Source organism: Puma concolor, chromosome F2 (genome assembly GCF_028749965.1).
Source record: "Puma concolor isolate L17-30 chromosome F2, mPumCon1.1.hap2, whole genome shotgun sequence".
Classification (NCBI taxonomy): domain Eukaryota; kingdom Metazoa; phylum Chordata; class Mammalia; order Carnivora; family Felidae; genus Puma; species Puma concolor.
The window spans coordinates 14,510,639-14,535,121 of NC_141684.1; the positions used below are offsets into that span (position 1 = coordinate 14,510,639).

Below are 24,483 nucleotides of genomic sequence, written 5' to 3' on the forward strand. Positions count from 1 at the left end.
AGCTCCTGACACAAGGTGTTATAGACTGAATGTTGTATCCACCCCCAGATCCATATGTTGAAGACTTATTCCTCAATGTGCTGGTATCTGGAGGTAGTGCCTTGGGGAGGTAATTAGGTTTAGACAAGGTCATGAGGATGAGGCCCCTGTGATGAGATTAGTGTCCTGATAAAAAGAGGAAGAGATCCAGAGCTCACTTGCCCCCCAGCATGTGAGGACACAGAGAAAAGGCAGCCATCTGCAAGCTAGGAATAGAGCTCTCACCAAGAACCGAATCCACTGGCACCTTGATCTTGGACTTCACAGCCTCTGGACCTGTAAGAAATCAGTGTTTGTTGTTTAAGCTATGCAGTCTGTGGTATGCTGTTATAGCAGCCTGGGAAAGACCAAGACAGAGGATGACATCCTTTGTTAAGGGTGGCAAGCTAAAGAAACCATACTTTAAAATGAAATTGCAGTAACGTGGGGGAATTGGTAATGGTTCATTTTGACTCGCATCTCACATTCCACCCAGGCAAACCTTTCTTCTGTGGTTGCTCGCAGTGCAGACTAGGATGTCGCTAAAGCTCACTTACTTCTGTGCCGTGTTTGAGTCACCAATCCAGGGTTGGACCCCAAATGGTGTTGAAACATGTGCCGCCCCTATCGAAGTTGTGCCAGCACCCCCCCTTCCCCAGCGCTCCATGTCTCAGCTTCTGTCCATGGCTTCGTTAATTCTCTGGGTTTGCAAACAGCACAGACCAAAGAGAGACTTGCTAATTTCTAATGGTGCCTGATCTCAAATGTACCATTTGGATGGCTTACTAAAAATGAAGAATGTTCTCCCCATTAGAGTCTTCGCAGATGATAAAACTGCATGATCCGCTGAGAATATTATGGCTCCTCATTCCTTCCAATGGTGTCTCATTTTTCACATGTTTTCCTTAACCAGCTATAGGAGGTGGGTTAAAAAGAGAAAACAGTGTGGGTGACTTGGCTCTAATTGAGAGAAGAGTTAGGATTCTAAGCATGCGCCCAGTTGACCCTCTTTTCGGGGTAGGACAAAAGGTCTTGTGTAAAGTTTATAAATACACAGATTTAAGAGTTGAAAGTAGGGTGACTGACATTCCTGGTTTGTCCATGACGGAGGAGTTTCCAGGCATGTAAGACTTTCAGAGTGAAATTGGGACGGTTCCAGGCAAGCTGGGATGGTTGATCATCCAGATGGAAGGGACCATAAAGCAATCTTCTCAGACATAAGGCTCCAAAATATATTCTCTCCTCTGGGGGTTCTGACTAGATAAATATTCAAAGGGGTCTGTACATGGTAGATGTGTTGTCAGGAAGCAATGGGTGTCATTGACAGAGATGGATTTGGGCTGGTCATGGGGGCAGTAGGAAGCTAGTCTGGCAGAGTCACAGTCAGAACACCTGGGTGCAGGTACCAGCCCTATTGCAAAACAGCTGAGGAAACTTGTGTATGTGATTCGTCTGTGCTACTCCAGCTTCTTCATCTGCAAAATGGGAATAGTATTTAGTACCTCCCTCATATGTTTGCCTTGAGATTAAAATTCAATAACTCAGGTAAAGTTCTTAAAATTCTGCTTCGCGTATACGACATGCTAGCCAAATATCACCTTTTATTATTGCTGTTGATACCATTAGCAGTCTGGATTTTTATTCCTAGCTCTACCAGTTACCAGTCACGTGGCCCTGGTGATCGCAGCTTCCTCATCTGTAAATGGAGAAAATGACACCACCTGACGTGGGATCAGGTGGATTTAGTGATAAAGCAAATGCACAGTCCTCATATAGATCATGGAGGCTGCTTTCTCAGTACCCAAATGGTCCAAGGCTCATGTCTTGTCTCATATTTAGCTCCGTTAGTGGAGTAGAGAGACAACAGGATTTGTAGACTGGGTCTTAGTCTTGGCTATGCCATGACTAAAGTGTTCATTTAGTGACTTTTCCTTAAAACAAACAAACAAACAAAATGCTCTGCTTTTCTTGAAAGCCTGGAAATTGTCTGTGGAGGCAGTTACCCAAAAAGAGTGTCAGTCATGCTTTGATAGAGGGAATCATCATTGGAAGAAGCATGTAATCTCTGTAATTATTCATGCTATAACCCACATGTTACCTTTGTCCTCGTTCTTCAATTCTCGTCCCTTTCCAGATATATCCACTCAGGCACAATCATGACTAAGCAGTGTCATACACTGATGATTCTAAGGGACGGTGGAGTTGAGGCTGTAACTGTAACTATAACACAATTCACCACGATCTCCTTCTAGTTCTCCTTTGCCGTTTCCTTCTTCTCTCCTTTCTTTTTCCTTTTTCCTTCTTCATTGCCCCCATCTGCCCTTTCTCTGCCTTCTGTCTTGCCAGAACACTTCCTCATTCTTGATCCTCTCCATCTCTCAGCCCTCGCAGTAGAGTCTACCCTGTGTTCCTCAAAGGTGGTTTTCTCTTGCGCTTGGACCCATGGTGAGAGTGCATTTCCCAGGGTCCTTTGCAGTGAGGTGTAACCATGTGACGGAGTTGATCCACTGACATATGAGTAAAAATGGGAAGCACTGCTTCCTGATGACCTGGCCCGTAAAAACCTCACATGGACGGTCCACTCTCTCTTCCCGGCACTACCGGCTCAGTGTTGAAATCCAGGGACTGTTGATGGTGTTGAAGCCTCCAGCAACCTGTCTACATGTGGGGCTGAACTACTTCTAACTCTGGTCTGCACCTCTACCCCTTGCCATCACAATCATCTCTTGGGGGCTTACGTGAGTGAGAAAGTTCTTGTAAATGAAAATTAAACTTTATGTCTAAATAGCCCGAGAAGACTCCTTTCCCACTGTTTCGGATCTTGTGCTTTTCCAAGTCACTCTCTTTCTCTTTTTGCCATTGGTCAATTTTATTAGGAAGTGGATATTACAGCAATATGAAAAGGGCTGTTACACAGGAAAAAAAAGCCACAAAGGGCAAAATTCAATCTCTTGGAGGTTGGGGGGGGGGGGACAAAAATGGAACGGACAACACTATTGCTTTGCTTTAGTGACACTTTATGAGCTAACCTCCCCGAGACCCGGGACCACAGCACTTTTGCTCTCTCTTTCATCTTTACTGCCTGGCACAAAGTAGGTGTTCAATAAAAATGTGTTCAGTGGGGGTGCCTGAGCGGCTCAGTCAGTTGAGTGTCTGATTCTTGATTTTAGCTCAGGTCATGAACCCAGGGTCATGGGATGGAGCCTCACATCTGGCTTTGTGCTGAGGGTGGAACCTGCTTAACATTCTCTCTCTCTTTCTCTCTCTCTCTCTCTCTCTCTCTCTCTCTCTCTCTCTCTTTCTCTCTCTCTGCCTCCTCCCCTTCTCATGTGTGCTCTGTTTCTCTCTAAAATTATTTTAAAAATGTGTTCAGTTGATGTGCATGTATGGCCTCAGATCCTCTAGGTACCTGCTGGAAGAACATTTCTTCTTCTTTTCTTTTTTTTAAAGTTTTATTTAAATTCCATTTAGTTAACATACAGTGTAATATTAGTTTCAGGTGTGCAATACAAGGATTCAACACTTCCATACATCACCCAGTGCTCATCACAAGTGCACTCCTTAATCCTCATCACCTATTTAACCCATCCTCTCACCCACCTCCTTCTTTCTTTTTTTAAATCATTTTTTTTATTTCACTTTTTTCTTCATGGTTAAGTATACTCTTTAACCCCCATCCCCTATTTTCCCATCCCCTCACCCACCTCCGCTCTGGCAACCATCAATCTGTTCTCTATAGTTAAGAGTCTGTCTCTTCGTTTGTCTCTGTTTTGTTTTCCTTTGCTTGTTTGTTTTGTTTCTTAAATTCCATATATGAGTGAAATCATGTTGTATTTGTCCTTCTCTGACTGACTTATTTTGCTTGGGATTGTCTTCTCTAGCTCTGTCCATGTCCTTGCAAATGGCAAGATTTCATTCTTTTTTATGGCTGAATAATACTCCAGTGTGTACATATGTATATATATACACACCACATCTTCTTTATCCATTTATCTATTAGTGGGCACTTGAGCTAATTCCATAGCCTGGCTATTGTAAATAATGCTGCTATAAACATAGGGGTATATGTATCCCTTTGAATTAGTGTTTTCATATTTTTTGATCAGAGTAGTTTTATTTTTAATTTTTTGAGAAACCTCCATACGATTTCCCACAATGGCTGCACCAATCTGCATTCCTACTAACATTGCAAGAGGGTTCCTTTCTCTCCACATCCTCACCAACACCTGTTGTTTCTTGTGTGTGTGTGTGTGTGTGTGTGTGTGTGTGTGTGTGTGTAGCCATTCTGACAGGAGTAAAGTGACATCTCACTGTAGTTTTGATTTGTGTTTCCCTGATGAAGAGTGATGTTGAACATCTTTTCATGTGTCTGTTGGCCATCTGGATGTCTTCTTTGGAGGAATGTCTCTTCATGTCTTCTGCCTATTTTTTAATTGTATTATTTGTTTTTTAGGTATTGCATTGTATCTGTTCTTTATATATTTTGGATACTAACCCTTTATCAGATATATCATTTGCAAATATCTTCTCCCACTCAATAGGTTACCTTTTAGTTTTGTTGATTGGTTCCTTCACTGCACAGAAACTTTTCATTTTGATATAGTCCCAAAGGTTTATTTTTGCTTTTATTTCTATTGATTCAGGAGACCTATCTAGAAAAATGTTGCTACAGTTGATGTCAGAGAGATTACTGCCTGCACTCTTTTCAAGAATTTTTATGGTTTCAGGTCTCACATTTAGGGCTTTAATCTACTTTGAGTTTATTTTTGTGTATGGTGAAAAAAAGTGGTCCAGTTTCATTCTGTTGCATGTGGCCGTTCAGTTTTTCCAACACTATTTGTTGAATAGACTGTATTTTTCCCATTGTATATTCATTCCTCCTTTGTCAAAGTTAACTGACCGTATAACTGTGGCTTATTTATGAGTCTCCTAGTCTATTCTACATATCTATGTGTCCATTTTTATGCCAGCACCACACCGTTTTAAAAGCTACCACATTGTAATATAACTTGAACTCTGTAATGTATCTTGAAAACCTCCAGTTTTGTTTTTATTTTTCAAGATTGCTTTGGCTATATGAAGTCTTTCATGGTTCTGTACAATTTTTTTAGGATTGTTTATTCTAGTTCTGTGAAAAATGCTGTTGGTATTTTGACAGAGATTGAATTAAGTCTATCGATTGCTTTGGGTAGTATGGACATTTTAACAATATTTGTTCTTCTCCAAGTCTCTCTTTTCTTGATTATGTAGATCTCAGGCAGCTGTTTCCATGCTGGCACCCTCACAATCCATGCAGTGCTCAGCAAAGAAGCCTTCAATTACAAAGGAAGAGTACATTCAATAATATTTATTTTTGGTGATATACTATCTTACATTCAACATATAATCACAATACACTATGTTCTCTCCCATTCTCTAGAAATGAGATAGAGCAAGGAAAGTCAACAGCTGCCTTCAGTGTTCTAAAATGGATAATACAATATAGTTTGGAAGTCAGAGAGCCTTATGGAAGTCAAAGCAGGGATAACTAATTCAAAGTGGACCTGGGGTGCCTAGGTGACGCAGTCGGTTGGGTGTCTGCCTTTGACCCAGATCATGATCTCATGGTTTGTGAACTGAAGCCCCACATCGGGCTTTCTGCTGTCCACACAGAGCCCTCTTTGTAACCTCTGTGTCCCCCTCTCTCTGCCCCTCCCCTGCTTTCATCTCTCCCTCTCTCTCTCTCTCTTTCTCAAAAAAAATTTTTTTAAACAACACAAAACAAACACAAAAACAAAGTGGACCTAAGTCAGGCAACTCTTCCTAAGGAAGGACCTGACTTGAATCTTAAAGAATGAGTAAGAACCAAGCAAAGGGTGAAGGAAGGGCGAGCTCACATGAGAATTATAAACAAGACGGCAGTGTGATGGCATGACTTCCCCAGAAACTTCATTTTACATCAGGCCAGAATGAAAGGTATAGATGACTTGGGTTTGGATGATAAACCTGGAGATCCCAGCTGGGACCAGATCCTGAAGGACATCACAGTGAAGGTTAATGTGCATTTGACACCATCTGTTCTTGTCTCCTTATTAATATACCATGTCATGATTCCCCAGTCACCACATCGAGAATAATCCCTGTTCCCCATACATGGCTGCCCCTGTGTGCTAAGCACGGTTCCTGAGGTGGGAGAGATATCAGTGCAATGACCGAGCTTTTCCACAGTCACTCTGAAATGTCACTGTCTTGGGTGTTCTTAGGGTCGGCCTCACTCTGTGTGAATTTGCTGAGGAGCTTCCATGAAGAAAAAACCATGTGGCGTGGGAGAATGTGACACAGTACCTTAAAACTCTTCTTTGTGTGTGGGTCGTGAGCCTTTTCATCTTCAACCACAATATCATCACCGTTGCTGCATTTTGTCCTGTTTGCTTATACAGCCCTTTACTGATGATAATGGTTTTACTTAAATTTGATCTTCCCTACTCTCCTCTACAATGTGCAAAATGGATTCTGTGATCTCATCGTGTAGGCCTGAGGTCTAGAGAATTGAGATATTTTGCCTCTCATCATTTGTAGGTGGTTGAGCCAGGATCAGAATATCGATTCAACAAGTGTTTTCTAACGCTTCATCTCCTTGAGACCAACCATCACATCTCTTAAAATACTGGCACCTTACCAGTGCTTTAAATAGCCACTTAACCTCGATTTGAGATTTAACTTAAAATAGTGATTCAGCACATGAGCTTTGAAACAGAGGCTAACCTGGATTCAGAACCTGGTTCTCGGCATATTTGGGTGAAACCTAACCCTAGCAGAGCAGCGGGTTCTTATGTGTAAGTGGGACTGTGAATGTTTTCCTCATAGGGCTGTTGTGAGAGTCAGATGAGGCATTCAGCATACTGCCTGGCACACAGAATTGCTTAGTTTATGCTATTGTCTCTTGGTCCCTGGGTCTCTATTTGCAGTCATTATCTTTATCTTACACGAAATTTTAAATGTATTCGAGTGTAGGCAGAATTGCACAGTGACCACCCCATACCAAACACACAGCATCTACAGGGCTCAGCTCATGGCCAATTTGACCCCCGTCCCCATCTTCTTTTCCCCGTTATTACTTTGAAGGAGATGTCAAGCATCCTATCCTTTCATCTGTAAGTTATGCAACATGTACCCTTGAAAGATAAAGATTAAAAAGTAGTAATAACCATGGGGCACCTGGGTGGCTCAGTTGGTTAAGCATCCGACTCTTGATTTCGGCTCAGGTCACAATCTCACGGTTCGTGGGTTTGAGCCCTGCATGGAGCTCTGTGCTGACAGTGCAGAGCCTGCTTGGGATTCTCTCTGTTTTTCTCTCTCTCTGCCCCTCCCCTGCTCACACTTGCACTCTCTCTCTCTCAAAATAAATACATAAACTTAAAAAAATAGTCATAACTACAGTACAATTATCACTTGGCCCTGAAAAACACAAAACCAAAGAAAACCAATAGTCGTAGCAGACTGAATAGTAACTCCCCAGAGATGTTCATGTCCTGATCCCTGAACCTGCGAATAAGTTATATGGCAGAGGAGAATTAAGGTTACATATGGGTTTACGATTGCTAATTGGCTGACCTTAAAATAGGGAGATTATCCTGGATTATCCAGGTGGGCCCAAGGAAATCGTAAGAGTCCTTAAAGGGAAGAGGAAAGCAGGGAGGGAGAACCCTAGAGATGGCAGCAGAGGAAGAACATAGTTGGTTTTTTTTTTAAATTTTTTATTGTTTATTTATTTTTGAGAGACAGAGTGTGAGCAGGGGAGGGACAGAGAGAGAGGGAGACACAGAATCTGATGCAGGCTCCAGGCTCTGAGCTGTCAGCACAGAACCTGATGCAGGGCTTGAACTCACAAACTATGAGATCATGACCTGAGTCGAAGTTGGACACTTAACTGACTGAGCCACCCGGGCACCCCAAGAAGGACATAGTTTGGTACTGCTAGCCTTGAAGGTAGAGGAAGGGGGCCAAGGAATGGGGGTGACCTATAGAAGTTGGAAAAGGTAAGGAAACAGTTTTTCCCTCAAAGCCTCTAGGAAGAATGAAACCTTTTATTAACTCAGTGAGACCCATTTCAGATTCCAGAACTATGAGATAATAACTTTGTGTGGTGTGAAAACCCCTAAATTTGTAGTAATTTGTTATAGGGCCGTAGGAAACGAATATAACAATAATTACTTAATATCATCAAATATTCAGTCAGTTTAGCTCAGTGTTTGAACTCATAGCTGAGAATTCTGGCCATTGTACTTCTCCGTTTGGACTAAAGGTCTAAAATACTGCTCTCATAAAAATATTTCAGAAGGCTTTAAGTCTGTTTTTGACTAGAGAATCCAAATGAAGTATGTTGCTTCTAAAATGAAAGATAATTCTTGATGAAGAATATTTTATTTTATGTTACTCATTTTTTTTTTCATTCTTCTTCTATGAGTTATCTATTTTGCTAACCCTTGGGAGGGTAGATATACTATGACCCACTCTTTCTCCTTCAAGGCTGTGGCAGCAAGGATAGCACAGAGATTAAAAACATAACTTCTGGGACCATACTTTCTGGTTAATTTCAGTTCTGCCACCGGCCAGCTGCATGATCTAAAGCAAGTTAACTACTTTCTCTGATCATCGGTTTCTTCATAGATAAAATGGGGTTAATAGTGGTACCTACGTCCTAGGAATGCTATGAAAATCAAATGAGTTCATTGTTATGTGTGGAATCCACAGAATGCTGCCTGAAACCTATTAAGCATTCCATAATTTTTTTTTGTTTATTATTATATTGTTCTTGGGTCAGACAGATCTTGTTCAAGTTCTGAATCCTTACCTTCAGGTCGACACAATGGGATTAATAATGAAAACTTACTGTATTTAACAAAATAACTGAAATATTTAGTATACAGCTCATAGAACACAGTGAGTAGTAGATGCATGTGATAACCATTTTTATTGTTCATTTAGTTGCTCACTTTACCTAGGAAATTCCGGGCTCAGTGATGTTCTATGAAATATTTACTGAAGTAAGGAAAGAAAAGCCAGGCAGTGCTCTTGATTCTCTTAGTTTCTTCCAGGTTGGTCATCCACTTTTGCTACTGTGCTCTGGTGGGAGGAAGCAGAAGAACAAGGCCGGAAGGGGTTCAAAATTATTACAAGCATCATAGAAACACCCTAAACTAACTCCCAGTGAGGTATCCCTTGTATAATCCCCTCCTCTGCAGTGTGGACAGGACCTGTGACTAGCTTCTAACCAACAGAATATGGCAAAGGATGTCAGTCCCTCGATTCGGTTATGCCATATGGCAGAGTATCCCTGCTGTCTAAGACGTAAGCATAGAAGCATTTTCTAGGAAACTTCTAAGTTAGCTGGAAAGTCATTATCTGCTCTTACTATGTCACAATAATTTTCTGGCATTACCTGACTCTTCAGTGAAAAACTTCTAGTATTGTTGCAGTCTGCTGCATTTGACTGATGGGGCCGATCAGGAAGGGGGCCAGAAGAGACCAATTTCTCTATCCAATTTCATTCCAAGTTTTGGCACAAAATTTCTCTAGAGCGAGGATATCAGTCATAGCACAGAGACTCCCAACCCGTGGGGCTGTAGAGAAGCTCCAAGTACTAAGTAAAGTGTCACCAAGTCATGCTCTCCACAATAGTAGAAATTAAAAGGCAGCCTGGAGAGAATAGGAAGGATTACTGAAGCACCTGCTTTTCAAAGCTTAATGACCACCCCCAAAAAGACTGAGAACCTGCTTGAGAGACCAGGGAAACTGAGGCTGAGGCACCTCCTGTGTGATGTAGGTGCGTTCATGTGCACACACACACACACACACACACACAAACACACACACACCCCTCCATAATCATAGAAGCTTGAACAAATAATCCAAGATATGCAGTCAGAAAATCTTTTATTTTTTTTAATGGTTTATTTATTTATGAGGGAGAGAATGCAAGCGGGGGAGGGACAGAGAGCGAGGAGGACAGAGGGTCTGAAGCAGGCTCCCAAATGACAGCAGCGAGCCTGATGTGGGGCTTGAACTGATGAACCGCGAGATCATGACTCGAGCTGTATTCAGCTGTTCAACTGACTGAGCCACCCAGGAGCCCAGAAAATCTTTTTTTGTTTGTTTGGTTTTTGTTTTTGTTGTTTGTTTATTTTTCAGAGAGAGACAGAGAGACAGAGCTCGAGCAGGGGAGGGGCAGAGAGAGAGGGAGACACAGAATCTGAAGCAGGCTCCAGGCTCTGAGCTGTCAGCACAGGGCCCGACGCGGGGCTCGAACTCACGAACTGTGAGATCATGACCTGAGCCGAAGTTGGTTGCTTAACCAACTGAGCCACCCAGGCGCCCCCAGAAAATCTTTTATTTTCAGCATACGTGTAACTTTTGTATTTTATCATTTACTAACGAGAATAAGGAACAGCCACTATGAACTTTTGTTTAGGTCCTTGAAGATCTATAAAGACCCTCCTTAGGGTACATACACCTATCAACACTTGGAGATGCTCACCTTCCGTGGCTGCCTGCCCTTCTCTGGCAATGGCAAAGGTACAGATTAAGACTCACTTCCTGCACTGCCAGCCGTAGCTGATCTCAACCTGGCTCCCCCTGGTCTCTATAGATACTCAGACCTGCTGATACTCTCAGCAGGAGGAATCTTGGGAACACCCGGGTCATCTCTACCATTGACAGCAGAGATCACCAAGCCTCAGAAGAGTGAAGCCACGTATTCAAGGTCACACAACCACTCTGGTGCAGGGACAGGACCAGCAGCCAAAGCCTGGTCTTCTTTCCAGCTCTGCCCTATTGCTATTCTGCGTCTGCTGGAAGAAGGAGGCAGTGGATGTTCAGGGAATGCAAAGTCATGCTAGTGTTTGGATTTTAAAATTTAATATTGCAATTTTAGCCTAAAATAAAACCAAATTAAAAAGGTACATCTGCTGCAAAAAAAAAAAAAAATTAAATAATGCACTTTGGGCGCTAATACACACAATTGTGAATAATTTACCTTGTAGATTTATTCCTAGTAGTAGGGCGGGCAAAGGCCCCAGGGGCAGGAAGGCAGCAGGGCTTTGTGGGACGTCTTTCCTCCTGGGCATTGCCCCCTCTTCCCTATTCCCTTCCTCAAAGCCATATAGTGGCCTCAAACTTCCCTGTGTTCTTAGGGGTACCCCTTCCCTCATCACAATTGACATTTCTTATGTTCACCAGGCGGCCAGCTGTATTCGTTTGCTAGGGCTACTGTAACCAAGTATCACAGCCTGGGTGGCTTAACCAACAGAAATTTCTTGTCTTATCTCCTGGAGGCTGGAAGTCCCAAATCAAGGTGTTGGTTGGGACGGCTGGTTATTTCTGAGGGCTCTGAGGGAGGGCTCTGTTCCAGGCCTCTCCCCTTGGCTTGGTTGTCTTCATGTTCAATGGCATTCTCCCAGTATCTTCACCTGGTCACATCGTCTTCCGTCTGTACATGTCTGTGTCCAACTTTCCCCTTCTTCGAAGAAGCACAACAGTCATATTTGATTAGAGCCCACCAGAATGACCTTGCTTTATCTTGGTTGCCTCTGTAAACACCCAGTCTCCAAATCAAGTTATATTCTGAGGTACTGAGAGGTTAGGATTTCAACACGTGCATTTGAGCCAGGGATACGATTCAACCCTTAATGCCAAGTGCACTGGTAGACCACGTGGCTGTGAGTTGGCCGGAAGATAGGACTTGTTTCTCCCGGCTCTGAGTTCCTTTCTCAGTCTCACCATCATCTGCCTGAGAGAACATGAATAGGTCACTGCTTCTTTCTAAGCTTCTACTCCTGTGTTTTCAAATTAGACGAAATCACACCTGCTTCTCAGAGCTGTGATGACAAACAGGGTAGCATCCATAAAAAGTTCTAGGACAACACCTGATATACCAGACCCTTTCAGTACCTGTTTATGTTCCTACTTTTGTCCACACCAAGAAAATACCCATACGTAAGTACTTACTCTGATCATTATTAAAGGAAACTGAGCAAAATACATCTACATATCTGCCCTTGGGAGCTTTCGTTCAAAGAGAACGTCATATATAAAAACAAAACCAATATATAAAATAAAGCACGGTAGTGGGAAGGATGGGACCAACCACCAAGGATCCTTCTTCTCCCCAATATTTACATATTCCCTGAGAACACTCAGGAGTAATTTCTTCCTTGTTTTTCGAGGTGTGCAGGGCAACGGCTTGGGTAGTTTTACTTTATATTTAAAAATAACAAGGGGCACCTGGGTGGTTCAGTTGGTTAAGCGTCCAACTTCGGACAGGTCACGATCTCACAGCTTGTGAGTTCAAGCCCTACGTTGGGCTCTGTGCTGACAGCTCAGAGCCTGGAGCCTCCTTTGGATTCTGTGTCTCCGTCTCTCTCTCTGTCCCTCCACTGCTCATCCTCGGGCTCTCTCTCTCTCTCTCTCAAAAATAAATAAACAGGGGCGCCTGGGTGGCGCAGTCAGTTAAGCGTCCGACTTCAGCCAGGTCACGATCTCGCAGTCCATGAGTTCGAGCCCCGCGTCAGGCCCTGGGCTGATGGCTCAGAGCCTGGAGCCTGTTTCCGATTCTGTGTCTCCCTCTCTCTCTGCCCCTCCCCTGTTCATGCTCTGTCTCTTTCTGTCCCAAAAATAAATAAACGTTGAAAAAAAAAATTTTTTTTTAATAAATAAATAAATAAATAAACATAAAAAAATAACAAATGGGATCTATGTATGGTTATGAAATGCAATAGAAAAGTTGAAAATATCATTACATACTTTTTTCATAAAAATCTGTTTATTTGTTTTTGGTAAAAAATAGGACCATATAATAAGTGTCGTTTGATAAATCTTCACATTCCCTATGTTAACCACGCCCCTTGAACATTGTTCTATGTTAATGCATGTCCTTCCCTAAATCATTTTCAATGGCTAAATAGCTTTTTGTTATATCGGTGAACCAAAAGTTGATGGGCATATAACTTTTGGCAAATTTTGAATTATTCTGATAATGAATATCATTTTTAGACCTTGTATATAACTAATATTATCCAGTATTATTAGTAGTAGTAGTATTATTGACCAATGCTTTGATGAGATCCTTAATCTTTCTACATCTCCTTGCTCTCTCCACTGGTATGATCATTAATCTTTGCATATATAGACCCAAACCGAATAGCTGGGATTGCGGAAGATGAAAAGGACATGTTATACACAGAGCTCTATTCACAAGAGTTTTAAAAACCGACACAAGGATTTGTAAATATATCTGGAGAGACTTATTATGCTTGTGCTTCAAATAAATTAGTTACCAAACTGCTGCTGGAAAAAAAAAAAAAAAACCTCTTCCAGCAGGACATTTGAAAATAGTAGGGAGAGAGGATATAATAATTAGAATCAGAAGAAGGTACTAATGAGTCATAGAGGAATCTGGAGAAAGGGTTTTGATTGGGAAGAAAAATGGCTGAGGGAGCATTCAGAAAGGAGCCTGGAAAGGAAGTAGACCTTGTCCATAATGTAGGCATAAAGGGGGAATCCCGCCCAGAAAGTGGTGCAAAAAATCAAAGATCTCGCCTGAAGTAAGGAACCCCTTTATGATTGCTGGGGCTTTTGTCTTTATGGAATTTTGTGAGAAAGTGCTGGGAGGATGTGGGTTCTGGAGTTGAAGCTCATTGTGTTGTGCAGACTTAAGCAAGTCAGTTACTATCGCTGGGCCCAGCTTTCTTAATCTGTGAACTAAGGACACTGGGTTAGAAAATGAATAAGGTCCCTTTTAGATTCTATTTTTAAAAATCCTTAGTCTTTTAAGATTGCACAGATAGAAAACTAACAACTTAATGAGTAAAGAGGCTAGGAGGTTAAAAGTGCAAAGTCAGGGCTTCACCAAATGTTATTAAGCCTCGGGTCCCACCTCTGCTAAAGCCCCATCACTCCTGCCCTCTCTTCTGGCTCCTGTCAATTTACTATTCAGATCAACTGACTAATTCTGTCTGAAAAGAGAATGGAAAATCTCCGTGTCATCGGATACACTTTCGCTTTGATGGATGAGGCTTAAGTTCCAAAGAGAGTGTTAGGCAGGAAAATCCGGCTCTTTCAAACTAATTACTGCATATCTGATTTATTTTCCTCCTTAATGCTGTTTATTTTGTTTTTATTCAAAATATAAAATTGCTCCCAGAGTTGGGAGATTAATGGCTTTCTTCTCCTTTAGCAACAGATCATTTGTGGATCCAGGTTATAAATAGGAGGTTAGAATCCATGACTCATTGTTTTGTTTTGTTTTGTTTTGTTTTTTCCTTGTTCATACAGGATGTCCCTTGAGATTAACTATGGCTTTTTTTTTTTTCCTGTCAAGTTAGAAACATTAACATCTAATTATTTGTGGGCTGCTGTGTGCAAGGTTTTTGTTTTTAGGAAAATGTAATGCTTTTTTTGTGTGTGCCATTCTCCTGGAAAATTTCATATTTTGATAAACTAGAATTTCAAATATCATTGAGCCACGGCTTGATTGATCACATTTTTGCTTGATTGATTCGTCCATCCATTTAACAAATGTGTATTTATCGTACACTGACTCCATATAAGGAATGTGCATGTTCACTGTCTCAAATACAGCAGGCTCTGATACTGAGGCTGGAAGGAACAGAGGTAGGGAATTGCTTCTTGGGTCAATTTGTTCTATGCTTGGAGTTTATTCATTTGTTTATTACGTGTTTCCTACTCATCCATCAAACATCTGCTACAGTTACCCATCCTGCTGGGGTTTTTGCACAAGTATGGTGCATTTGCCATTCGTCCGTTCATTTATTCAGCAGCAAAAGCAAGAACAAAATACAATCCCCTACTGGGTGTCACTCCCCAACTGGACTGTGAGATATCAGGAAAACCGTTTTTTTTTTTTTTTTTTAAATTTTTTTTTTTCAACGTTTTTTATTTATTTTTGGGACAGAGAGAGACAGAGCATGAACGGGGGAGGGGCAGAGAGAGAGGGAGACACAGAATCGGAAACAGGCTCCAGGCTCTGAGCCATCAGCCCAGAGCCTGACGCGGGGCTCGAACTCACGGACCGCGAGATCGTGACCTGGCTGAAGTCGGACGCTTAACCGACTGCGCCACCCAGGCGCCCCAGGAAAACCGTTTTGAAGGGCTTTGAATGACATATTTAAAGAACTTCGACTTAATTTAGTATCTGTTGTTGTTGTTGCTGTTGTTGTTGTTGTTTTCCCCTGCTTTATCCATGCTCTGCTGTACTCCCTGGCTGTTGAACTTGAGACAAGTTACTTAACCTCTCTGTGCCTCAGTTTCTCATACATTAAGTGGTGTACCCATCAGTATGCAGTCAAGAAAATAGAATGCACTGCAGATATTTCCAGCAGAGAAGGCTTCAATGCAGGTGATTAGTTATAAGCCTTGGGAAGGGATCGAAGAATAAAGGGGAGAAGAGAACGACCAAGAGGGGAGTAGGCGCTTGCTTACCAGACTTGGCGGGAGCGCAGCCTGCGAGTGCTGTTCATCCGCTAGAGGCATGGTCGCTGCCACTGCTCTCAGGCAGTCCCCGCAGCTGTGAGGACCAGAAGGGGCACCCCCACTAACACCGCTACCACTGGGGGGGGGGGGGACACCCGCGGCAGCAGAGAGCAAGCAAAACAAGACAGAGGCAAACTTCTCCCTTCCTCCAGCGTTCCAGTCTCTCCCAGTGCCTCCCACTGGCGAAGCCCAACCAGGAGGCAGCTGACCAGGGGGCCTGGGAACTGTAGTGCGCAGGCTCCCACGCGCTGTAAAGGAGAACAGCAGAGGGCAGGAATGGAGCTGGCCGTTGACAGGTAACCAGCACAAATGGGGACAAGGACCTTGTCTGCTTGCTGTGAGTTAATGAGTTCAAGTACGCAAGGCCCTTTAAAACAATACCTGGTGTTAGTAAGCAGTTGCTTTTAAGAATTATTGCTATTATCTAGTGACTCAGGGAGTCAGGGAGGGCGTGTAAACAGAGGGGTAACAGAAGCAGATTTACATCTGAGAAAGTGCAGCTGGGGGCCATGGAAAAGGAAGAACATTAATGGGTCACATGAAACACAGGGACCACTTAGGAGCAGGTTGGAATATCTGTGCAATAATGGGGATGGAAAAGAGGGAATTGATTATAGGGTTATTGAGGCAATAGAATTATCCAGACACAGTGATTGGTAGGAGGATGTAGAAGGATCCTGTTCCAAGATGGTTCCAAACTTTGGGTATGAATGACTGTGTGGAGAGGGGATGGTCTCATTACCCATCATTATGTCCTCCAGACGAGGGTGGAGTGTGTCTTATTTTTTTAAGTCTTTATTTATTTATTTTTCAGAGAGAGAGAGAGAGAGAGAGAGAGAGAGAGAGAGAGAACGAGTGGGGGAGGGGCAGAGAGAGGAGGACTGAGAATCCAAAGCGGGCTCTGCACTGACAGCAGCGAGCCAGATGCTGGGCGCAGACTCATGAACTGTGACATCATGATCTCAGCCAAAGTCACACTCAACCAACTGAGCCACCTGGGCGCCCCTGGAGTGTGTCTTATTGATCAATAACTCGTTGCAACGAGGAGAGCGCACAGTAGTCTTTGTGTTTGTGCCTGATTATTATTTATTGAGTGAAGGAACCAATGAGTAAATTACTTAATGCCTTCACTTTATTAAAGATGAAATTGAAATATGGAGACAGTAGTTCACTTTCCCAGAGTTCTGTAACTTGTAACTAGCTAAGTCACAATTGTGAGTTTTCTTATGTCCATTGCCCTTTGTAGTGACCACACAGGGGACATAACACCACAAGCACATGAAACCATTGGTCCCTGTGCCAACTGTGGTTCTAGAATAACTAGAGACCAGATTCCTACTTTTAAGAGAGAAATTAGGATAGGCAGCCTATACCCACACAAATAACCATGATGGCTGCTGACATTTGGACACTCTTCAGGAAAGAAATGGAGATCAGTTCCATTTATTTAAACAAGCATATGTAATCTGCCCAGGCTGTTTCTGTGTTAGGAGCTGGGGTATACCTTCAAATAGGATGCATCCCTTCTCTCAAGGGTCTTGCGACAAGGGATAGAATCTGAAAAATTATGTTGCAGGAGCTTTTCTGGATTTAGAAAGGTAGAACACTGGAAAAGAATATGAAAACTTACGCTGCGCACCATACCCATCTCGCAGTGGGTGCTGCCCACCCTGGGATTTCTTTGCAAATAGCACAGACCAGAGTCAGAGCACCTATGGGGCCAGCCTGGGTACCGAGACATCTCTACCATACCTCCCAAGGAAGACCTGGGAGATGATGTCCCATATCTGTGTAACCTAGAATATTCGTTAGAAGTGTAGGTTCTTGGGCCCCAACCAGACCTGCTGAATCAGAATCTTGTGGGCTAGGAGCTTCTGGCAAAAGTTCATGCCTGAGAAATGCTTCCTCTGGCCTCAAGCCAGGACCCTGCCCTGTTCATCTGTCACTGACTTGCTCCTTTCCTGAAAGGCAAAAGTAGTGTCTACTTCATTCAATCGCTTCTCTTTCACCAGAGCCCTCCTCATGTATTATGCATGCCTCTACATCTGTGTGCCTTCCCACTAGCCTTCCTTTGCTCTGTGATGACAAAAGTCACTGTCTAATTGCAATCCCCCAACTCCCCACAATGCATGGGACTAGGTTCAAGTTCCCGGACGTACTTTGCTTCCTCTTGACCTTAAGCATCTGCACAGCTAGTCCTCACTTGACCATCATCTCCATTTCTTTGTTTTGTTGTCTCTTAGTCAACCACCCGAACAGCTCAAACATGTTCTCCACCAGGAACCCATTCTATACTTCTCAGATTGCCACAGGTTCTTGGTGCTCCCCTTATCGGAGTCATTCTTTTTATTATTGTAGCTTTCTCTTTGCTTACCTGACACTTCTGTCTCTCATGCTTGACCGTGCACTTCTGTGAAGGGAGGGAATTGGGTCAGATTCTTGGGACCCCCAGATTCTGGTCTGTAAAGTTAGTCTCCACTGAGTTAAAGGACAGCAGAGTTGATGAGCTAACTACACATCCTAGCCTCTGGCACACGAGCTCTACCCTGGGTTCTGGGGAAAGAGAAAGAGAAAGTTTCCCTCCAGACCACGGTGTCAGCTTAACATCTGCCACTTCTGGACAGTGTTCTACGGCTGGGTGAGCCTTGTATCTTTGTACCTTTGGGTGATTATCCCTGTTTGAAGAAGGTCTTGAGGGTAAAGGGGAAGTCCCCACCAGGGGTCAAAGCCCTCTGCACATTCCGAGAAACTTGACCCGAAGAAGAGATAACACCGCTTTTCCCTTCCCCCAGTCATTGCAGAGGGCAAGCTTCTCCACCCTTCAATCTCAGAAACAGAAGCCTGTCCCCAACACACCCAGTCATTTGTTTTCCAGGATTTGAAGCAGAATTAATTAGCTTGGAAAAGCATAGGGAGAATGCTAAGTATTATTAATGGCACAATTAACAGTTCCTTCCTACAGGGGCTGGGTGGCTCCGGTCTCCCTTGGACAGCTCTTAAAGATGGACCCTGTTCTCCTCATTTTCACTCTAATAAACTCTGCTGAGTGCCCTGGGACTCTGTTCCCAGCCACTCCCTGGCAAAGTTGTTACCAAGGACCCACCTGTACCAGGATGAGGTTGAGTCCCAGGCTGCTGCTCACTCTGTGGCAGAGGAAGTGGATGGACACCAGGCATAAGTTCTCAGCAAAGGAGGGAAAACCTAAGGGATGCAAAAGGGAAGCAGACAGAATGTGAATCAGCACTGTGTCCCAGGATCTATGCTTGATGCTTTATTTGCTCAATATAATCCTCATCACAGCCCCATAAGGTAGACACATTGCTATCTCCATTGTATAGGCACAGAAAGGGAGGCTCACAAAGGATACATGCATTGTCCAAGGACACTTTTCTAGTAATTATCAGAGGATTTACCAAAAACCTCTTTTGGTTTGGCTTTGAAATAACAAGTGTTCAACCAACATGTAGTATTGATAGATTCTCTACAAGGACCTAACACTTTACTACAGGTCCTGTGCATGGGGGTTTGTCCCCATCCCCCACCCAGACGCCACCCCCTCAATAAATCTCTCTGGGCTTAGCACTTGCCTTCACCACGGATCTATCCCATTTCCTTTCTTTCTTCTATTTGTCCACTAGTATTGCCGCCTTTTCTGGATTCCTATGGCAAATGAGAGATGATTCAAGTTAATGATTAAAGAGACCTGCCTTGGAGTCAGTGTGCATTACAACCAAATATCAGCTCTGTTAATTGATAACTTTGCACTTTGGGAGATGTATTTAACTGTTCTATGCCTTTATTTCCTCATCTCTAAACTGGAGATAATGATAGTTAATTCGATTATTGCTGACCCCTAGAATCCCCACTCTTTCCATATTTTCAGCTGAGTCAAGCCTCAGCTCCTCCAGGGAGCTTTATGTGACCCGTTACATTGAGTTAAGGACCCCGCTCTGTCCTCTGATACTATCCTATATGCTTTCTTGGATGACTACCCCCACCACATTATTTTATAAATGCCTACTGCACTTGACTAGTACTATGTGCTGTACCGTGAAATACCATGTGTTGTTCATCTTTGGATTCCCCAATAAACCAGGATGGTTCCTAGCATATGATGGGTCCTAGCTAGGATGGGTCCTAGCATATGATGAATCTCCAACTAACATTTGTTGAAAAAGTGAATGAATAAATGAATGAATGAGTGAAGTGATTATGAGGTTGACTTTTGAAAGATGAGTAGAGAGGCAAGCGGACAGGGAGGCAAGAGGTAGAAAGAAGGACAGCTTAAATAGAAGGAGCTATGTGAGCAGAGGCTTGGAGACATGGAGCCTTTGGGGATCTGTATGGGAACTGAGAGTAGCTGAGGACAATAGGGTTACAGGCTCCAAGTTAGGGGGACAGAGTGGCATTAAGTCCAGGGTCCTCTTGCTTCTGGGATCAACACTTCCGAAGCCTTAAGTCTCAGGATCCATCGAGGCTTGAAAGGAACAAAATATTGGTTCAGCATGAAGGATGTTTTTGTTGTTTTGTTTTTTTCCAGTTGAATCACCAGATAATGCATTGATTTGGTCACACTTTGAAACCATCCAGTAGGCACATTTGTAGAAAAAACAAACAAAAAAGTACTTTTCATTCAAGTCACAGTTCAAGATAACAAAACAAAACAAAACATGTTTCTTTAATTAAAAGAAGCACTTAAACCATTTTGGCATTTCTGAAATTGTCATCCATCGTTCAAACTACTGTGTCTGCATTGCCAGGGCAAGGGTCCTGGAATGGGCATTTTATCCCTGTACAAAGTATCAGAAAGGTGAGACCGGTTTTTCTCTCCAGCCCCGTCACCAAATCCTCCATAAGGAAGGAAGAGTCATTTTTCTGATTGATGGGAGAAGATTTCTTCCACTAGTTCAGAATATTTTCAGACTGGAGTGGTGACTGATTAAAGGTTGAAATCAATAAAAGGTTGAGATTTACATCACATAAATATGGAGGATGTTGTAAATATAGTTTCCGCAAGATTTATTTCGGGTTGGGTGTGCGCACACACATGTGTGGGATGATAGCAGAAAACATATCTTTATTTATGTACTTATGTATGTATGTATGTATGTATTATTGTATTGTATTTTAATTCCAGTTAGTTAACATACAGTGTGAGGTTAGTTTCTGGTGTACAATTTAGTGATTCAACACTTCCTTACATCACCCGGTGCTCATGACAAGTGCATTCCTTAATTCCCATCCACAATTTCACCCACCCCCTGCCCACCTCCCCTCTGGTAATCATCAGTTTGTTTTCTATAGTTAAGAGACTGTTTCTTGGTTTGTCTGTCTGTCTGTCTGTCTGTCTGTCTCTCTTTTTATTTTTGTTTTGCTTTGCTCATTTGTTTTGTTTCTTAAACTACACACGAGTGAAATCATATGGTATTTGTCTTCCTCTGGCTTATTCTGCTTAGCATTGTACTTTCTAGCTCCCTCCGTGTTGTTGTAAGTGGCCAGGCTTCATTCTTTTTTTTATGGCCGAGTACTGTCCCATTGTGTATATATACTATATCTTCTTTATCTATTTATCTACTGATGGACACTTGGTCTGCTTCCATAATTTGGCTATTGTAAATAACACTGGGTGCACAAACATAAGAGTACACAGGATGTGAAGTGATCTGGCTGTGACACCCGTCACCCCATTGATCACTAGCGTTGAGTTGGCCAATCTGGCTGGCTGGGTTGAGGTCCCCTTCCTCCATCACTGCTCCTTGTGCATCCCTCCCGAAACTGCACGATCGGTCTGTCGAAGAGGATGACCTTCCCCGATCGAGGAGGATCGTTCTTCAGGCGAGGCTGTAGGAGTAGTTGCACTTGCCTCTAGCATCTCCAAATAAGCTCTCAAGGTCCTTTCTCAGGAGAACGCAGGGTAGTCAAGTTTCCAAGACTCCGGACACATCCAAAGGAGGTGCTGCGTGACGCAGCCTGCCTTTCTTTTAAAACAACAACAACAAAAAACAACAACAAAAAACCCACAGAGGGGTGCATATATCTTTTTGAATTAGTATGTTCATATTCTTTGGGTAAATAGCCAGTAGTAAAATTACTTGATCGTATCGTAATTCTATTTTTAATTTTTTAATTTATTTATTTATTTTGAGAGAGAGAGAGAGAGAGAGAGAGAGCACATGAGCAGGGAAGGGGCAGAGAGAGAGAGAGAATCCCACGTTGACAGTGCAGAGCCTGATGTGGGGTTCGATCTCACAAACCGTGAGATCATGACTTGAGCTGGAATCACGAGTTGCACGCTTAACTGACTGAGCTACCCAGGTGCCCCTGTTTGTAACTTTTTGAGGAACATCCACACTGATTCCACAGTGGCTGCACCAGTTGGCACTCCCACCAGCGAAAACATATCTCTTCTTGTAGGTCTTGGTCAAAACCTTTTATGCTTCTTTACTAGTTGGTGTCCCTGGACTGAGATGGCTCATCACAGGCCATTACTCCCGCAGGGTCTGCCTGTCTTCACTTCCTCAGGTCATTTGGCCTGCTTCCTGAGCACGATGTTTCCTTTGTTTGCTTCATGTCCCATGTAGTAAGGACATCTGGGTCCAGGGCCTCTTCTGGAGGCAGGTTCAGAGGCCCACGGTGTCACCGGTGGTCGGTTAGGGTCAGGAAGTTAGAGCCAGGCTGAGTTTCTCGGTGCTGCGGACTGAGGAGCATGTCCTTCCTTGGCAGAACAGCTGTAAGGAATGGAGTGGTGAGCGTACGAACAAAAGCGTGGCCAGCCATGAGGACCAGTGGGGGCTAAGAGGCAGCCCTCGCTCTGTGTGCCAGGCCGTGCGCCCATGGGGCTGCTGTCGCCAGAAAGGGCCCCTTTTTCTGTCTCATCTGAAAGCTCCCCTGCGGGCCCTACGGCTTTGCAGACTCCACCCAGGAAAATGTACAACCCTTCCTCTTGGCAGCATATCCAAGCTGTAGTTGTCCAATCCAGTTTCGTCCACCACGAAGTTGAGATTTTTATTTCCGGACACCGGTATCTATCGTCAATGGGCTCCCAACTCAGAAGATGAAGGCTTGTAATTATTACCTCCGAGAAACCACAACATCTATGTGCCCAGCTAATGAAGGGTTGGTTCCCTGCTCCCCACCCCTTCCGGAAGTCTGTTATTAAGTCAATGTGTATCTAACAGCCAGAAATGTAAGCCATGGCATTTGGGCTTGGCTCAGTCCCATGCATTGTTGGGGGGTTTTCCATTTTGGACTTGCTTTTTCCTCCTGTTCTCAGTTGGTGCCTCAACTGAGAGCTGGAGCCTCTGAGTTTGTGAGGGACTTTGTTCTATCCTGTTTCTTTTTCCTTCCTTCCTTTAACGCCGTTCTTTTCTTCTTCCTCTCCTTTCCTTCCGCAGCTCCTTCAGATCTGTCTCTCCCATGCTCTAGTGTTTTCTGAGTACCAACTTTGGTTAACCGCTGCCGTTATTCCGTGCAGGTCACACCCTCCCTTGTGATACACACACAGAAACAACAAAAATTGAATGCGAAGAAGGGCATGACCCTGGTCTTTTGATTCTACTCTGCACCTCTTTCTATTTTGCTTGTATTACATAGGGCATTTATTCTGATTACGGCAAGGAGACATGCTTAGAACCAGATACACATGCATTAAAATTTATTTTCTCCTATTAATTTCTCAGAAAGGCTTACCTTTCTGAGCCTCAGTTCTTTAATCCTTATGTTGGGAATAAGTTGGAAAGACTCACTGAAGACTGATTTTCTTCTCTCTTTCAAATGATGCTGCCCCCAAACAGTTAGCTGGTACTTTCAGGGTAGGCAGAGATACAATGTCACGTTCATGCTGATCTTTAGGGCGTTATGTTAGGCATGCGGGCGGATGTCAGATTGTCGCGGGATTTTTTACCTCAATACCCGGGGTTCGTCGTCTCACTGCTTTGAAGAACGAAGAGGTGGACACAAAATGAGCAGCAGGCAGAAGTTTATTAGAGTATAAGATCAGAAAGGAAGAAGAGCAGAAAAGCTCTCTTTACAGAGAGGGGGTGTTCGAAAGCGAATGCCCACTACAATAGGCAAGGGACTTTGTTTTATAAGGTTCTGATTGACTCTCCCCTGTTCTCTCCCCTCTGCGTTCCTTCTCAGGTCCTACTCTTACAGGCTTGATAGCTCTAGGTGCTGGGCTGTCCATTCCTGATTGGCTCAGTTCCATTGTATGAGGGGTGGCCTAAGGCCATATCATTCCTAGTGGGTCATACATTTTATGGTCCACTATTTGTTTTTAGTTAGGTCTTTTGTCAGATTCCTGAGGGAAACCTGAGGGGGAGCAGGTGGTATCTGTTACTTTCCTAAGAGGAACCTTAAGCCTAAGGGGGTTTGCTGTGGTCAGACACTCCCAGCATTGTTCCAAAATCTGTGTTCCTTCCCCACCCCCCCCCCCCCAGGGACCTCAGTCCTAATTTTTCCCTCCCTGCCGACTGAATCCTATCTTTTCCTATCATAAGATGGTCCCACCCTAGGAGAGGGTGAATCCAAAATTGTATGTCTGCTTAATTCCATTCCCTTTAGACAGCAGCCAACAGTCCATGACCTCCTTACCTCTGCTCCTTGTGGCCTGCAGAGCTCTGGGGAGTGGTGGGCCATTTTGTTTAAGGGACCCAGATGATATTCTGAGGAAGAAAGGACTGGTACCAAAGACTCCAAGTGGAAAGAGCTACTCAGAGGACAATGGGAACGTGACCTGCTCAGAGGTGGACAAAGGCAGCGGGGCCACCAAGTTCATGTTGGTATTATTTTCCCAGGGCCGCTGTTACCCTGGAAAATAAAGGGGGTTTTCAACCCACCCTGATCCCCCAACCCACACCCCAGGAGGCTGCAGGGTGGAAGACATAGGAGGGCAGGGCTGAAGGGAGGACCAACGCCCAGAGGTGATGCCAGGCTGAG

The 24,483-nt window shown here is 43.6% G+C and overlaps 1 long non-coding RNA gene across 1 annotated transcript; it reads right to left on the bottom strand.

Moving 5' to 3' along the window:
* Positions 1–8,948: 8,948 nt before the first annotated feature.
* Positions 8,949–11,846, bottom strand: LOC147571842 (uncharacterized). Its single transcript, XR_015246695.1, has 3 exons — positions 11,033–11,846; positions 9,440–9,696; positions 8,949–9,123 (listed from the first exon to the last, which is right to left on the bottom strand). It is a non-coding gene; the product is annotated as an uncharacterized LOC147571842 (long non-coding RNA).
* Positions 11,847–24,483: the final 12,637 nt, after the last annotated feature.